Below are 18774 nucleotides of genomic sequence, written 5' to 3'. Positions count from 1 at the left end.
AGAATTTTATCTGGAAAATATGATTGCAATGGTCACAGCACTATGGTATGCCAAGGCAGGTGGTTCCTGGTCTGTTCCCAAAGCCTTTACATTCTTGTGGGGAGAGGTTCACAAAGACTTTATAATGCTTTTTGCTTTGAAATACCTCAACGTGCACAGGCTGGGCAATGCTGTGTAAAGTTTGATATGTTTCATTGCATAAAGTTACGTGGGGATTTGGACATTAGGGAGACTGTAGGTACTTAGGGGAAAGGTAGACCGGAAGTCAGGATTGTTGGCTCCTCCTAGTCCCTGCTCAGACACTAACCTCATGTGACGTGGGGCGTACAGATGTCAACTGTGGCCAAAAAAAAAAAAAAAAAGAGAGAGAGAGAGAGGGAAAAAGCCTAGGAATGAGTGGCAGTCTGCAAGTCCATAAAGCCTTAATGCTGCCGGAGCGCTGGCTGTTATTCTTCTGACATCACAGCATAGAAGTGCCGCAGTCCCCCATCATTTCCCACAGGCCTCGAAACCTTCTGGGGAGCTGCAAAAATACAGATGCCTGGACCTTCCACACAGAAATCTCTTCGTGGAGAAGGCAGCCAGATTCGAGTGTGATTCGAGGGACTGCAAATCCAAAGGTTCCACCGGTCCCAAACATCTTCCTAGGCCAGGGTCATCATTCCTGATAATGCCAGCCACTTTTGTCACTGCACAAGTAGCCATGCTGTCTTTTGAGTTAAGACATTATGTTTCATTTTTGTTTTGTTTTGTTTTTGAGGCAGGGTCCCACTCTGTCACCCAGGCTGGAGTGCAGTGGTGCAAACACAGCTCACTGTAGCCTCAACCCCCTTAAGCCTCCCACCTCAGCCTCCCAAGTAGCTGGGACCACAGGCAGGCACCACCACACCTGACTAATTTTTACATTTTTTGTAGAGACAATGGCTTGCTATGTTACCTAGGCTAGTCTTAAACTCCTGGGCTCAAGCAACCCTCCCCCATCAGCCTCCCAAGGTGCCAGGATTACGGGCATGAGCCACCGTGGTAGGCCTATTATGTTATTTTTTCAAAGGTGCTCTATTTAGTTAGCCAACACCACAGCAAGGATCCATCTAACTGTTTAATTAAGGACAACCCAGAGCAGGGCCTGAGGCCACAGGATAGAGAAGTCAAGTTTTGACGGGAAAAGCCATTTGGGCCATCTTCCCGATAGGGCTGTCTGTGGTGCCATAGATAAGGCAGGATGGCATCGGGCATCTGGAAGGGAGTCGGGAGGCTCTGGAAGCTGGCCTCGAGGGGCACAAGAACAAACTTTGTAAACTTTCCCAACTGTGCCCAGGCAGTCTCAGTCCCATGGTTACATTTTGACTCCCACAACGAATGTGAAGCCTTGGAGAATGAATGGGTTTTATTTGGATTTTCTGAGAAGCATCTTAATTCAAGACCTTTTGCCTGAGTGAGTCAGAGGCAGGAAAGCCTCCAGTCCCACACCAGCTGGTACTTTTCCATTGCCTCCTCCTGGATTATATAACACAGCACATTTTTAGAAACTTGGTTCTAGTTGTAGACTTCTGAGCTAAAATTTCAGCTTCCCAGTCCTCACACTGTCACTTTTTCAAGAGAGGAGGTATTAGTGTTTCTGAGCAATGGAGAGACATTGGAGAATAATATACTCATTATATGGAAAAGGACTACAGAGTTCCATGCAGTCATCTCAAAATATTTCCCTCCCACACCTGTGTTTATATAGGGATATGATAAGAGACCCCAAAACTGACTGTTTCATCTTGCTGCACCTGGGAGAGTGCCTCTGCTGGGATACTTTGAGTGTAGAGTCACATGTGGAGGTAGCATATTAGCTAAATTCATACTAACAGGTAATTGATTGATATAGCACCCAGAGAAGCATTCTGTGGCAAGGAAGTTTCATGGGGCCATCTTGAGAAAACCGAGCCCCTGAAATAAGCAGAGGCTGGAGCAAGAGGAGGGAAATGTGTCGACAGAGATGGAGGGAAGGGCCTTGTGGTAAAAAGGAAACTGAGGTGTAGACCATTTCTACGACAGTCAAGTCCATGTTGCAAGATGACCAATTACAAGGACCAGATTCCAGGTCTCTCGCTTCTCACCTCCCTTCTTAAAATGCCCAGCCTCACCTTCTGTAAACCGTTTGTCCAAAACAGCTCCTTGTCCTAGGGACCAAGTTTGAACAAATCCTCTCCAAGTAGAAGCAGAAAAGCACCAGCCTGATGCCAACCTGTCTTCTTCAGTGGCACTTCAGGCTAAGCCATCTGCACCGTGAGAGGCGTTGCTTGTTTCGAAGTCTACTTAGCCCCCAAAGACACAAAACCTTAGTCACAGCCCGAAACATGGGACCAAAGCCAAACAGGAATCCAAAGAATCAAAGACAAGGCAAGAGCACGCCGGCTGCAGCTGTTAAGTCTTCTCCACCAGCCCCATGTCTGGTTTCCTTCCCTTTCATGCCCACAAACACTGACATTTGTGTACATGCCATTCCCAAGGGCCTTCAGATTTAAAACACACACACCCATCATTTTTAGCTGCACTTCGGAGAAGTGTCTCATAAACTGTGCAGAGAGCTACAGCTTAATTCTGGCCTAATGTGTTTCTAGACATCTGATTCTTTTGCTGCACATGGCCACTGTATTGCCTTGCATAGCCTTTCTCCAGGTGAACGGGACATCCTTGTCCCACAATTTCTGTTGGAGTTGCATTTTAGATGAATGTCAACAGTAGACCCAGAGAAGTAAACTGGTAGAGGAGTGGAAGGGTCTTGATATAGAAGTCCTGAGATCCCTGCCCCTGTTTCCACAATGAAGGCAGCTATGTATTTAACACAGTCCAGCATCTAATTGGGTAATGTGGCTTTCCTTGGGGTGCCCTCTCTGCTTTATGATTTACAGGACAATCACAGTTATCCACCTCCAAAGAATTGTCCATCAAATCAGTCCATGGAGAGACATGGTGATATGGTTTGGCTGTGTCCCCACCCAAATCTCATCTTCAATTCCCACCTGTTGTGAGAGGGACCTGGTGGGAGGTAACTGAGTTATGGGGGCGGGTCTTTCCCGTGCTGTTCTTGTGATGGTGAATTAGTCTCATGAGATCTGATGGTTTTATAAAGAGGCGTGTTCCTGCACAAGCTCTCTCTGTTTGCCTGCCACCATCCATGTAAGATGCGACTTGCTCCTCCTTGCCTTCTGCCACGATTGTGAGGCCTCTCCAGCCATGTGGAACTATAAGTCCATTAAACCTCTTTTTTTCCCCCAGTCTCAGATATGGCTTTATCAGTAGCATGAAAACAGACTAATACAATAAATTGGTACCAGTAGAGTGGGGCACTGCTGAAAAGATACACAAAAATGTGGAACTGGGTAACAGGCAGAGGTTGGAACAGTTTGGAGGACTCAGAGGAAGATAGGAAAATGTGGGACAGTTTGGAACTTCCTAGAGACTTGATGAATGGCTTTGACCAAAATGCTGATAATGATATGGACAATGAAATCCAGGCTGAGGTGGTCTCAGATGGAGATGAGGAACTTGTTGGGAATTGGAACAAAGATAACTCTTGTTATGTTTTAGTAAAGAGACTGGCAGCATTTTGCCCCAGCCCTAGAGATTTGTGGAACTTTGAACTTGAGAGAGATGATTTAGGGTATCTGGTGGAAGATTTCTATTTCTAGGCAGCAAAGCATTTAAGATGTGAGTTGGATGCTGTTAAATGGATTCAGTTATAAAAGGGAAACAGATCATAAAAGTTTGTAAAATTTGCAGCCTGACAACGTGATAGAAAAGAAAATCCCATTCTCTGAGGAGAAATTAAAGCTGGCTGCAGAAATGTGCATAAGTAATGAAGATCTGAATGTTAATCACGAGGACAATGGGGAAAATGTCTCCAGGGCGTGTCAGAGACCTTTGCGGTAGCCCCTCCCATCACAGGCCTGGAGGTTTAGGAGGAAAAAATGGCTTCGTGGGCCAGGCCCAGGGTCCCTCCGCTGTGCGCAGTCCAGGAACTTGGTGCCCTGTGTCCCAGCCACTCCACCCATAACTAAAAGGGGCCAAGGTACAGCTCAGGCTGTTGTTTCAGAGGGTGGAAGCCCCAAGCCTTGCCAGCTTCCACGTGGTGTTGAGCCTGCAGGTGCACAGAAGTCAAGAATTGAGGCTTGACTTTACCTAGATATCCGAGGATGTATGGAAATGCCTGGATGCCCAAGCAGAAGTTTGCTGCAGGGGTGGGGCCCTCATTGAAAACCTCTGCTAGGGCAGTGCAGAAGGGAAATGTAGGGTCAGAGTCCCCACACAGAGTCCCTACTAGGGCACTGCCTAGTGGAGCTGTGAGAAGAAGGCCACTGTCCTCCAGACCCCAGAATGGTAGATCCACCAACAGCTTGCACCATGTACCTTGAAAAGCCACAGGCACTCAACACCAGCCCATGAAAGCAGCCAGGAGGGAGGCTGTACTCTGCAAAGCTACAGAGGTGGAGCTGCCTAGGACCATGGAAGCCCACCTTTTGCATCAACATGACCTGGATGTGAGACATGGAGTCAAAGGAGATCATTTTGGAGTTTTAAGAATTGACTGCCCCGCTGGGTTTCAGAATTGCACGGGGCCTGTAGCCGCTTTGTTTAGGCCAATGTCTCCCATTTTGAATGGCTGTATTTACCCAATGCCTGTACCCCCATTGTATCTAGGAAGTTACTAACTTGCTTTTGATTTTACAGGCTCATATGCAGAAGGACCTGCCTTGTCTCAGATGAAATTTTCAACTGTGGACTTTTGAGTTAATGTTGACATGAATTAAGGCTTTGGGGGACTGTTGGGAAGGCATGATTGGTTTTGAAATGTGAGGACATGAAATTTGTGGGGGGCTAGGGGCAGAATGATATGGTTTGGCTGTGTCCCCACCAAAATCTCATCTTGAATTCTCACATGTTGTGAGAGGGGCCTGGTGGAAGATAATTGAGTCATGGGGGCAGATCTTTCTTGTGCTGGTCTCATGATGGTAAATAAGTCTCATGAGATCTGATAGTTTTATAAGGAGGAGTTTCCCTGCACAAGCTTTCTCTCTTTGCCTGCTGCCATTCATGTAAGATGTGACTTGTTCCTCCTTGCCTTCTGCCATGATTCTGAGGACTCCCCAGCCATGTGGAACTATAAGTCCATTGAACATTTTTCTTCCCAGTCACAGGTATGTCTTTATAAGCAGCATGAAAATGGACTAATAAACATGGTAACCACCCACTCATTCAAATAATAAATACCTGGGGAAGAAATATACATTGAGTGTTTGCGATATACAAGACACTGGAACATGCACTAGTCAACAAAGATGAATAAGACAGGCCCACTGTCTCTCTCTCCTAAATGCTTGTAGTCTATGTGAACATTGAACCACAGTGAAGCCAGGTCTATAAAGTCCAGTGATGTGCTAGAGCCAGCTTGTACCAACTCTTTTTTTTCCCCAGGATGGAATGCAGTGGTGCAATCATGGCTTACTCTCAGGCTCAAGTGATTCTCCCACCTCAGCCTCCCAAGTAGCTGGAACTACAGGTGTGTACCACCATGCTTGGCTTGTATCAACTCTTGAGAACTGACATTACATATCTCTTCCCAGCTGCAAGTTCAGAAATCTCAAGTTGGTAGCTTGAAAGCAGGCATGGTGGGAGTATTTATACTACAGAAATTGGCAAACACCACAAATCAGGATTTTGGTGGTGTTGGTTTGGGTTGGGTTTTGTTGGCTTTTTCTTTGTTTCTTTTTTGAGATGGTGGTTTTTTACCAGCACACATCTGTCTGCAACATTAGAGTGATTCAACTGCTGTAGCAGAGAGCATATTTTTCTGCTTTTAGATGGTGGGATAAGGCTTTACATAAGAGATGGCATCTTGGTGGCACATTTCAAGTTGAGTAGCCTTCTACCAGGCAGCAAAAGAGGAACAAAAAAAATCCAAGAAGAATAAGAAAAGTAAAGCCATAGAAGTTTCAAAATTAAAAAAACAAACAAACAACAACAACAGAAAAACCTCTATGGATTCAGAGGAGGAAAGCACTACAGTTGTCGTGCTGCCTGGGGAAGGCCAGTTGGTATCTAAAGACTAGCAAGGTGATATGGTTTGGCTCTTCGTTCCACCCAAATCTTATCTCGAATTTTAATCCCCTGGTATTGAGGGAGAGACATGGTAGGAGGTGATTGGATCACGGGGATGGTCTCCCTCATGCTGTTCTAGTAATAGTAAGTGAGTTTTCACAAGAGCTGATAGTTTAAAAGTGTTTGGCAGTTCCCCCTTCACTCTCTGACTCTCCTGCTGCCATGTAAGACATGCCTTGCTTCCCCTTCACTTTCTGCCATGATTGTAAGTTTCCTGAGGCCTCCCTAGCTATATAGAACTGTGAGTCAATTAAACCTCTTTTGTTTATAAATTACCAAGTCTCAGGTAGTATCTTTATGGCAGTGTGAGAATGGACTAATACGCAAGATCTTCAGTAGACGGATGGGGGCGGCAGTGGGAGAGGAGCTGCGAGAGGGGGAGCAAGCATGGCTATCAGCATGAACAGCATGAACTAGCCTGCTTAACTCAGTGGGGTAGAGAAGACTGGCAGCATTCTTTCTCTGACCCCTTTGATAGCTCTCCCATCAGCTTCCACATGAAGGGAAAACTCCTTAGCCTGGCCTGCAAAGCCCTGCAGTTTCCACACACATCTCCCACCAGCCCCAGCACGTGGCCTACCCTCCTGGGCCATTCATTGTCCTCCTGACCCAGGCTTTTACTTTCTTACTCAGGTTTTCTCTGCCTACTGTAATTCCCTTCTTCCATCCTCCACCTGCTCCTGGAGAACTCCTACACAGCCTCTAAACCTCTTCTAAAATGACTCTTCTAATACTGCATGTTTTCATTCATAAGTGGGAGCTATAAAGGGGATCTCATGAAGATACAAAGTAGATTGGTGGTTACCCAGCTAAGGAAGGGTAGGGGAAAAAGGGGGTGAAGAAAAGGTGATTAATGGGTACAAATATACAGTTTGTTAAGAGAAACGAGACCTAGTGATAGATAGGTTGGTAGGGTGATTACAGTTTACAATAATCTGTTGTGTGTTTCAGAATAGAAGAGAATAATTCAAATGTTTCTAACATGAAAGACAAATATCTAAGGTGATGGATATCTCAAGTACACTGATTTGACCTTTACAAATTATATGAATGTATTAAATTGTCACATGTACCCCAAAACTACATACATCTATTATGCATCAATTAAAAATTTTTTTAAAAATTTGGCCAGGTGCAGTGACTCATACCTCTAATGCCAGTACTTTGGGAGCCCAAGGCAGGAGGATCACTTGAGCCCAGAAGGGCAGCTGGGCAACATAGCAAGACCCCAGCTCTACGGAACATTTAAAAATTAGCTAGGTGTGGTGGCACATGCTTGTAGGCCCAGCTACTCAGGAGGCAGAAGTGGGAAGATTGCTTGAGCCCGGGAAGTCGAGGCTGCAGTGAGCTATCATCACACCACTGCACTCCAGCCTGCGCACAGGGCAAGACCCTGTCTCTAAATATACATACATATATATATATATATATAAATTAAGAACTTTCAGAACGCCCATTCCCTGATCCTGTCCATCATCGAATTCCCCAAAAGTCATGTGGGTTTTGTTGCAATAATAAACACTTAATGAACTGATGGGGGCTTACGTATGTCACTTGTCTCCCTACCGAAGTGTAATGTTCTATAGAGAAAGACTGCTGGGCTGTCTTCTCTCTGCACCTACAGTATCCCATACAGTGCTTTCTGCTGAATAAGGGATCAGTAACTATTTACTGAACTGACTTGAAGAACTGGGGTAGGGTTGGGGAATGGAGCACCTGAAATTGGTGAAGACCATAAGACTCACTGTTAAAAGTTTGCCAATGTCAGGTGTACACACACCACATTTAAGATGGTTCAGGGGATACACTTAGTGTTTGCCCAGGTTTTATTTTCCACCTGACAGTTACATTTTATCCACGTAAATTGCCAACATTAATTTTGCCATTGCTTTTTGGTAGCGTCTTCGTAAAATCAATGGAAATCAAAGTTGCTCCACTGTGGGGCCTCAGCTTATACCATCTCCTTTTGCTTCTCTCCAGATGTTTTCAGGATTTGGAGCATTTTTCTAGAGCAGAGGGAAGGGGTGGAAGGAGTCTGGTTTAACAGCTCTGTAGGTGCCTGCTGCATCCCTGGGAACTTGTTAGAAATGCAGGTTCTCAAGCCTCACCCCAGACCTACTGAATCAGAACCTACGTTTTAACAGGATCACGGGATGATTCTTTGCACATTAACACCAGAGAAACGCTATTCTAGAGTCCTGCAGAAGAAAGATCTTTTCCATTAGGAAATTGTCATCAAGAACTGTGGCTGGTTAAAAATGGCCATGCAGTGTTACCACTTCTTCCACTCGGAGATAGGGTCTGTCTCCTATCCCCTTAAATCTGGGTTGGCCTGTGACTTCTTTTGATCAGTAGACTATGGCAGCCATTGATGCTGTGTCACCCACAGGGCTGGGCTTTAAGAGATCGGAGGCTTCTGCCTGTTAGAACACTCCCTGGAGGGACCCAGTGAATACACTGTGAGAAGCCCCCAGAGATGCACTGTGGATGAGAACTAAGACATTTGGCACAACGGTGAGGTTCTCGGCTGACAGCCACTGTGCAGCCATGTGAGTGAGCCTTCCTGGATGTTCCAGTGCAGGTGAGCCCACGAGGAGCAGAAGACTATCCCAGCTGAACACAGCCAGCTATAGACTTGCGTTAGGTAATAAAGAGTTGTTTTAAGCCACTAAGCTTTGGGACGATTTATTATACAGCAATAGATAACTGAGACAGTATAATAACGAGAGAATCTATCTCCTGAAGAAGTCTCTTTTAGCAAAATGATTTGCTGAATTATAAAATTGTAAGCATCACAACTTTCATGAACTTTCCCTGAAACTCTCACAGGTAGATAGTTGTAGTTAATTTGCAAGATGAAGAAGCCTGTGAGTTGAGAACTGCATGAAGGAAAGCCGTGAATTTGTGATTGAGAACAGAGCAACTTTCCCATCATTCACAGCCCAGGATGGCTGAGCACAGCCAGAAAAGAGTGCTCTTCCTTTGGCCAGGGGCACCTACCCTACAGCCAACAATTTCTTCTAGAGCATAAATTGTTCACTTGAAAATATTGTAAAGTGTTAGTACTTTTAGCAAGGAAAAAAGCTTATATTCTAGAAAAATAAATTCAGAAAAGACACTACTCATAATTTTGGAATTACCGATAATTATATTCAAGTCAATCAATTTTTATGGAGTGAAGTCCAGGTAGTTAAAGGCATACCAAGTTAAATAAACTATTCCTGGCCCTGAACAGGTTTAAAAAACTCCAGGAGGCATGCAGGACATAGTAAAGTATAGTGGAAAAAAACGCAAGCTGGGAGCCAGGAGACCTAGCAGCTAGTCCTGGCTCTGTCATGTCCCAATCGGCATCTGCTCGTAGCAAGAAATAGATGCCAAAATTGTTTTTCACTTAAGAAGCAGGATGGCTGGGTGCAAATGGGCTTTTGCTGGAACTGGAGCTGGAACCAGAGCTGCCCCAGGAACCATGGAAGTGTTACAGGAAAAAGGGTCCTGATCCAGACCCCAAGAGAGGGTTCTTGATCTCACACAAGAAAGAATTCAGCGTGAGTCTGTAAAGTGAAAGCAAGTTTATTAAGAAAGTAAAGTGGTGAAAGAATAGCTCATCCATAGGCAGATTACGGTGTTCCTGAAAGCAAGAAGAAGGATATGTTCACCCTAGATACAATATTTGTTTATATATAGGATAAAAAAATAGATTATGGGGAGATGTGTTCTGCTATAAGGATTTGTGATAAAGCATTAATTTTCTTAATTATTGTATTTTGCAAGAATCGATATTATTTTCTTTAAGGCAAAATTAGGAATGCTTCTGTTCTCAAGATATCAGGATACAAGGACACTCCTAAGTCTAGGTCTGTTTAGTAAATGTTATCCATCTGTTCCCTTAACCATAAACATCTAGAGGCCAGGAATACCTAACTTTCTGGGAGTGCAGCCCAGCAAGTCTCAGCCCCATTTTCCCAGCTCTCACTCAAGATGAAGTTGCTCTGGTTCGAACGCCTCTGAAGAAACCCAGGCTAATTCCTCTCTCACATGGGCCACGTGGTGGCTCCTTCGAGGACTTTTGCTTGCTGAATGTGCCCTGTTCCCTTTACTCTCTCCTTTACAATTCAGGCTCCCTCCCATTCTCAACTGCATGCTTCACCATAGCCATGCAAATGCCCTCCATATTATGACATTAGCAATTTCAGCTTCCATTTCCTGGTTCACATTTCTAAGGGGGGAAATCTGATTGGCCAAGGTCATGTGTCAAAGGTTGTGAACAAATCAAATGATCAACTGTACATGGGTCAGATGACCATGCTGGTTGAATGGACTGTCAGAGGGAATTGGGGTCACGAGTTTCCCAAGATAGCTACCTGCAGATAAGCCAGTTTCCTTAGAAGGTGTTAGTAAGACAGGCAATAATTCTCATCCTTCCACAGCCATTAACTGGTTGGGGTATTTGGGACAAATCACTTAACCCCCCAGCTTAACCTTTTTCAACTGTAAAGGGAAGCGTTCAACATCTCTAACGCTTCTTTCTTCTAGTGCTAATGCTTGGTCATATATACTACACAATACAGAATACAATGGCAAAATACAAAGAAACCAGCTATACCTACTGGGGATACAGGGGTTGCTATGTACCCAAGACTTGAAAACAGCAAAGGTCTAGACCGATGAGTATTTTCAGGACCACCTGAAAAAAATCTGGGCTTCAATGGCAGGACTGTCTCAGGGTCTTTGAATTGCTTGGACTATATACCTCTTGGACAAGATGGCTTTTATTCAACAGGGTTGGTGATTACCATAGCTATGAAAATGATGACGACAATTTAGGAGCCACAGCTGCTCAATCCTGCACCGTTCTCTTCTCCCTTATTGCCCACCTTCTCTTACAGGACCCCTGTACCATCCCTGCATACAGTAAGAGCTCAGTGGCCAGTGTGCCACTTCTAACAAGTTACTTCTTTTCATCTTTGAGTGTCCTAACACCTCATTCTCCCATTTTTAGTTACTGATTGAGTTTAGATGTTGTCCCCCACCAAATCTCATGTCAAAATGTAATCCCCAATGGTGAAGGTGGGGCCTGGTGGGAGGTGATTGGATCATGGGGGTGGATTTCTCACGAATGGTCTAGCACCATCCTTTGGGTGCTGTTCTCATGATAGTGAGTTCTCGAACGATCTGGTTGTTAAAAGTGTGTGGCACCTTCCCCCTCGCTCTTGCTCCTGCTTTCTCCATGTGATGTGTCTGCTTCCCTTTGCCTTCTGCTGTGATTGTAGCTTCCTGAGGCCTCCCCAGAAGCCGAGCAGATGCTGGTGCTGGCGCAGGCTGTACAGGAAGCATAGCCTGCAGAACCGTAAGCCAATTAAATTCCTTTTTTTATAAATTACCTGGTCCCAGGTATTTCTTTATAGCAATGTGAGAATGCACTAACACACTGATCAAAACTAAAATCTGAAACATATCATTTATATTTTAGGGTGAATTTAAATCAGTGTGTAACCCCTCCTAAGGCATTTGCATTTAGCCCATGTATGAAAAGGGAGGTGTTCATTTTAGACAAGTTATAGAGGGGTATTAAAGAATTATTTCTCTCTCTTAACTTTTATTTTTCTATGAGATGGGTCTTTTTTGGTGCATCGCTGCAGAGACTGATAAGTAACCCCTCACTCTGTGCTATATACATATAAGAAGCACATAATGCATTGGCAGAGATAGCACTCAAGAAAGAAGGAATTAAATCAGCCTTGTGCACTCCACATTGCACCTTATGCACTCCACATTGCACCTTATGCAGAGGGAGAAGGGCACCAGAAATGCCATGGGAAATTAGGCCTCATTGACCTGATAAAAGAAAAACTTCAGCAGAATTAAATTTAAAGGAGTTCAATTGAGGAATGAATGATTCGCGAATTGGGCAGCCCCCAGAATCATAGCAGATTTGCAGAGACTCAAGGGGTGCCTCATGGTCAAAACAAATTTATAGACAAAAGAAGTAAAGTGATGTACAGGAATCAGAAGCAAGGTACAGAAACAGTGAGATTGGTTACAGCTCGGCATTTGCCTTATTTGAACACAGTTTGAACATTCAGCAGTCTATGAGTGGTTGAAGCATAGCCACTAGGAGTGGCCAACACTCAGCCATTATTACAGGTGCATACTATTAAGCTAGGTTTTCCATTTTTTCTGACTGTTAAGCCAGGTTGCAGTTCATCCATGAGGACTCAAATATAGAAGTATGGAGTCCTTCTCCGGCCATATTTAGTTTGCTTTAACAGGCATATGGATTGTTTTGAGCTAAAACAACCATATTGATTGCAGGACAAGGCCTTTACCTCTTCCCTTACTCCCTAAAACTGGAGTGTATAAATTTCCCCTCCTGTAAAGGAAATTTACTTTTATAATGGAAATCTCCACTTGTAAAGATGTTCCCATACCAGGAAGAGAGCTACTCTCCAAGACGACAACTGTCATCACCTGACTTACCTGCATAACAAGGCAAATTTATTTACCCTACGTCTCCTCCCCGCCCCTTCTCATAACTTGCCTCCCTACTCAGAATCCCAAGACCCCTTTTTACTCTGTTTAGTCTAAGATGATACATAAGCCTCAATCAACTGGCCGCCTCCTTGAGCCATGTTTTTCCTTGTAAGCTTTTGTACATACATACATAATTTAAATTGTTTTTTTTTCCTGTTAATCTGCCTTTTATCAGTTTGATTCTTGGGCCCAAGTCATTGAACCTAGGAGGGTGGAATGGGAAATATTTGTTCTCCCCTGCCAGGGCTGCAATGTCTTCATGTTAGGAATGCGTCAACAGAAGAGAGAAAACAGAGATAGAGTCAGAAAAATAAACATCCAAAGCTGTTCAGGATAGAACAGCATGGGATCTCAGGGAGAAATTTTTACCAATCACTGAAGGAGGGCATTGGCTGGGCTCCCACTGTGGCCTAAAAAGAGCACCCCTGGAGAACGCCACTTTGGCTTTGTTCTGGTTCCACGGTCAGCCAAATAATGACCAGCTGACCAATGAGTGTGAAATAAATGACTACCGTTAAAAACCTCGGAGATTTCAGTCATTTGTTGTATAACATCAATATAGCCAAAACCTAACCCAACTTTTAAAATTAGACTTTCCTCCAAAACTTCACAGTATCTTCAGGATGTCGAGCACACACACGAGATGCAATACAAAGTCATCCCTCATCAGGAAAACACTGACTGCAAGCTATTTGTGGATCATGCACACACTGAGGGCATCGGAAGTATCTCAGCAGAAACTGTCAAGTGGCCTCCACTTCACAGACTCACAGATTAATGACAGCTCTCCATGGCCTCTGTAAAATAGACTCAGTCGTGTCCGGAGCACACTGGCAGTTCACTGCCAGGAAGCTTATCTTCAGAGGCACACACTGAGCCACTGTCTCTACCAGAGACAATGACAGTGGTTCTCAAACCTATGCAGGCTATTTTAGCAAAACCTTCCACGATGAATGAAATATGAACACAAAAGAGAGTTGCTTCCGTAAAAACTAAGCTTTGAAACGACCCAGTTAGGCAAAGCGATATACATATATATGTGTGTGTATATATACACATATATACGTATATATACCTATATATGTGTATATATACACGTATATATGTGTGTATATATATGTATACATGTGCATATATATACATATATATGTGTGTGTATATATATATATATATATTCAGAAAACAATTGGCAGCTTTTTTTTTGAATGATGGTAAAATACTTATAACATAAAATTTACCACCTGTTACAGACTGAATGTTTGTGTCTTTCCAAAATCCCTATGTAGAAGCCTAACCCCCAGGGTGGCTGTATTTGAAGCTGCAACCTCTAAGGAAGTAATTAAGGTTCAATGAGGTACTAAGGGTGGGGCCCTGATCCAATAGGATTAGTGTCCTTATGAGAAGTGACATCTGAGAGTGCTCCCCGACTCCACCCTGCCATGTGAGAACAGAGAAAATGCACTACCTGCAAGCCAAAAAGAGAGGCCTCACCTGAAATTGACTTGACCAGCAACTTGATGTGTCACTTCTAGCCTCCAGAACTGTGAGAAAATAAATGTCTTGTTGTTTAGGCCACCCAGTCTGTGCTATTTTGTTATGGCAGTCAGAGCTGACTAAAACACCATCTTAATCATGTTTAAGTATGCAGTTCAGGGTATTAAGTACGTTACCATTGGTGTGCAAAATTGACTTTTTAATGCTGTTTAACTAGAGGTAAATAAGACCATTGTAAAAGATGGGGGATGAAATCATAAAAGCCTAAACCTCTGCATTTGGATTGCTTTTCAAGCACCTTTAAATTCTCATTCCTTTATGAGGAACCCAAACTGGAAAAGGAAATAAACATTCTGACAGTACTCTATGAAGAAAGTCTGAAGAACTTCAATCAGAGAAACCCCACTCAAAAAGTCTTCCACCAAAGGGTCAATAAATGAATGTTCTTATGTTTTAAGTGAGAACGTTTTACTCTGTTGGTTTTATTTATTTTTTTATTTCCTTCTTTAACTGACTGACTGACTCTTTTGATTAATCAGCTGATTGCTGGTGTCTACCATGTTAGATAAGGGAGCTTGTGCAAGTTCCATTCCACCTGGCTGGGTCTTAAAGGATGAATGGACTTCCACCAGGCAAGGAGAATGAGAACAATAATCTGGGCGGAGGAAACAGGTTGAACAAAGTCACAGAAGCATGAATGTACATGACATAGGAAGGAACTGGTGCAATATCAAGTGTGACCAGGACATAAGGTCATCAGGACCTCCCAGGAGGAAAAGTCAGCAAAGTACATTGGTCTCGGATTGCTCAATGCCTTGAAAATCATGCTAAGACACTTGACAACACTTGATCCTCTGGGCAACCATTGAAGGTATTCCTTGGGGCTGTGATCTGACACAAGCTATGGTCAAGCGCAGCACGTGAATTAAAGGAAGGGATAGCTAACTTCAGATGTTTCCTGCAAGAGTCCATGTAAGAGGTGACAGAGCTTTGAAATACATAGTGGCAGCAAAAAATGGATCTGTGGGCACAGACACGATAGGCATTTTGCAGAGATGACAGAGCTTTGAAATACATAGTGGCAGCAAAAAATGGATCTGTGGGCACAGACACGATAGGCATTTTGCAGAGGTGACAGAGCTTTGAAATACATAGTGGCAGCAAAAAATGGATCTGTGGGCACAGACACGATAGGCATTTTGCAAGTAAAACCGACAGTCAAGAATAAAAAGATGGATGTTTTTGAGGATAGTGTGGAGATTTCTGGTTTCGGCAATGGATAAGATTGAACTGGCAGGAAATTAGCCTGTAGCTTTCTTCCAAGCAAATATGCTTTTAACATGGATAAATTAATTTTAACTGGCTGCTACATATTCCCCTGATATTACCACTTTGAACAAAAAGCGAGAACAGTGCTTGAAGTGAAAAGGTTTAAGACTCTTCTAGAGTTCAGAGTGACCTGAAACAGTAAGCAGAACAGCTGCCAAGGGTCTGAAATCTCCTGGAATCAGCTGCATAGCCCAACAAGAGTTGAGGTGCTACCTCTGTTGTTGTTCCTCTGGCATGATTTCTTAAGAATACCAGCTGTGTACCAAAAGTAGTCCTTTAAAATTCTCTTCCAATACAGCTGGAGAGTATATTTTTATACTGTCTTTTCTGAAATATAATAGGATTGTTAAATTGAAATCAATTGAATTTCACTGGTCAGTTGCCACAAAATAACCCTATCCACTTCAATTCCTTTTCTACAGGAATCATTTCAGACATTTTCATGAGAGTTTGAGCCTTAAGCCCTTTTTTTTTTGAACCACTCAGAGTCCTCAGTAGTAGTTACCAGACCATGAACATTAACGAGTATACCTGTTGGCTATATAGTTCGTGTGTGTTAATAATTGGTAGCATGGATGTCCACTTGAATTTAAATTAACACTGTAATTATGTTTATCTTACCTGTGAGGTGCTTAGAACCTGACAGAGAGAAATTGATATAAAAAATTATAATAAAAGTAAAAAGTTAAAAGTATCATAGGGAGGGAAGAGGTGTAATGTTTTACTATGAGGACCTGAAATGTTATCATCTTAAGCTTATAAAAATATTAACCTAGTACTCTGTGTCCTCTTTCTTCATTTCTAATTTGTCTGATTCAATTCTTTGCCATCCAAATGCTTATTTCCAACAATGGCCTCTATGTCTTATATAAAGTTCTTCCATTCTCTCTTATTCCTCTCACTACAGTCTGAGACAGGCAGTCTCTGAAGTCCTGGGATGGATGTGCACACTTGAACTTATTTAGCCCATTAATGGAGAGAAAGCCTTAGTCAAGTAATGTTCTAGCCTGGATTTTCTTAGAGTTAGCCTATTTTCTCTTGAGTGTAAAGTTCCTAAAGTTAGTACTCTGTGGGAAAAATCCAAGAAAGTGTAGATATTGTAAAAATACTAATGTCCCTCTGGTTTGTACTCCCAGACTCTAGTCCTAGAGTAGGATATTGATCTGTTTACCCTGAAGGCAATTAAGCCTGATTTCCTCTGGAACATCAATGCTGTGTTCCTTGTTATGTATTTCCTGAAAGTTTCCATTAGAAATATATCTGTTAAGAAGACAGGGACAGAGCAAGATGGTGGAAGAAAACTCTCCAGTGATTATCTCTCTGCAGAAACATCAATTTGAACAACTATTCACACACAAAAATAATTTTACAAGAGCCGAGGAAACCAGATGAGAGATTGCAACACCTGGCATAGCACAATAAGAAAAAATACACTAAAGGGGGTAGGAAGGATAGTTTTACATTTCCCACATCATTCCTTCCCCAAACCCAGGCAGCACAGTATGAAGAGAGATGTCATTCATTTGGTGAAAAGAGAGAAAAGTGAGTACAGGACTTTGCCTTGGTCTCCAACACTGGCCCTGCCACAATAAAACTCAGTATTGGACAGGCCCACTTAGCCCCAGACCCCAGACTGGTACCTGCAGACTGAGCCTTTATACCCACTCAGGCACCAGGCAGGACACAGGGCAAGCCAACTTCAGCGGCCCTGTGATCCAGACTGCCCTCAGTGACAGGCAAGCCTTAGTGACCCCAGGTTTCTGGCCTGTTCCAGTGATGCACCAGCCCCAGTATCCCCAAGCTTTAGAACCATGCCAGATAGCCTGTCCAGAATCTTTGGATGAACTGATTGTTGAAAGGCTTTCCCAGACGAAGTGTCTGGGCAAAGAATGAAATAAGTACCTACTTCAAATTTGCAGACATCAATGCACAATCACTGGGATCAAGCACAATCAGGAAAACATGACATCACCAAAGAGATAAAATAAAGTGCTGGTGACTGGCCCTAAAGAAATGGAAATGTATGAACTGCTTGAGAAAGAATTGAAAATAGCTCTTTTAAGGAAGCTCAGTGTATTCCTGAAAACACAGATAAACAATTCAATAAAATAAGGAAAATAATAAGTTATCAGAACAAGAAGTCTACAGAGAGAGTGAAGTAATTTTTTAAAGAAACAGAAATCCTGGAGCTGAAAAAATACAGTAAGTGAAATGTAAAATGCAATAGAGAGTATCAACAATAGAATTTATCAAGCAGAAGAAAAGGATCTATGAGCCCAAAGACAAGTTATTTGAAAACATTGTCAGAGGAGAAAAAAGAATGAAAAATAAGAAAAGCTCCTGGTACTTATGGGACAACATCAGAAGACCAAAATTCACGTCATAAGAATTTAAGAGAAGAAAAAGATAAAGAGGTAGAAAGCTCATTTTAAAAAATAACCACAGGACACTTTCCAAACCTGAAGAAAGATGTAAATATGCAAGTGTAGAAAAGTCAAAGATCTCCAATCAGATTTAATCCAAACAAGACTACCTCAAGACATAATCAAACTTTTGAAAACCAAATCAAAGAGAGGATTCTAAAAACATCAAGGTAAAAGAAGCAAATAATATATAAGGAAGTTCCAATACAGCTATCAACCGATATCTCGGCAGAAGGCTTACAGGCCAAGAAAGACCAGAATCATATAGTGATATATTCAAAGTGCTGAAGGGGGGAAAAACAAACAAACAAAACACCTGTTGACCAAGAACACTGTACCCAGCAAAGCTGTCCTTCAGAAATGAAGTAGATGGAGATAAAGATTTTTCCAAACAAAAGGTTAAAAGTTCATCCCCACTAAACCTGTCACATAAGAAATGTTAAAGCGAGTTCTTCAAGCTGAAAGAAAATGATGCTAATGAGTAATACAAAAACAATAAAAATCACTGGTAAAACTAAGTACACAGTCAAATTCTGAATACTCTAATACTGTAATGACTGTATGTAAAACATTCATATCATTAGTATGAAGGTTTAGAGGCAAAACTATTAACACTAATAATAGCTACAATAATTTGTTGAGAGACATGCCATATAAAGATTATGCCATCAAAAATTCAAATTAAATTTAAATTTAAATTAATTACATCAAAAATTCAAAATGTTGGGCAAGAGTTGGACTAAAAGTGTACAGTTTTATTTTCTATTTTGTTTTTTTTTTGCAGTCAAAGTTAAGTTATCTGCTTAAAATAACTTTTATACTTCAAGATGTTTTTTTTTTTTTTTTTTTT

At 42.4% G+C, this 18774-nt stretch overlaps 1 protein-coding gene across 1 annotated transcript in view; it reads right to left on the bottom strand.

Moving 5' to 3' along the window:
- PFKFB3 (6-phosphofructo-2-kinase/fructose-2,6-biphosphatase 3) overlaps positions 1-18774 on the bottom strand; it is a 263188-nt gene that overhangs the window by 21799 nt on the left and 222615 nt on the right. The window lies entirely within an intron of this gene.

This window comes from Symphalangus syndactylus, chromosome 10, assembly GCF_028878055.3.
Source record: "Symphalangus syndactylus isolate Jambi chromosome 10, NHGRI_mSymSyn1-v2.1_pri, whole genome shotgun sequence".
Taxonomy (NCBI): domain Eukaryota; kingdom Metazoa; phylum Chordata; class Mammalia; order Primates; family Hylobatidae; genus Symphalangus; species Symphalangus syndactylus.
The sequence above is the reverse complement of the archived record's forward strand: the minus strand, read 5'-3'. Positions and strand labels throughout refer to the sequence as shown.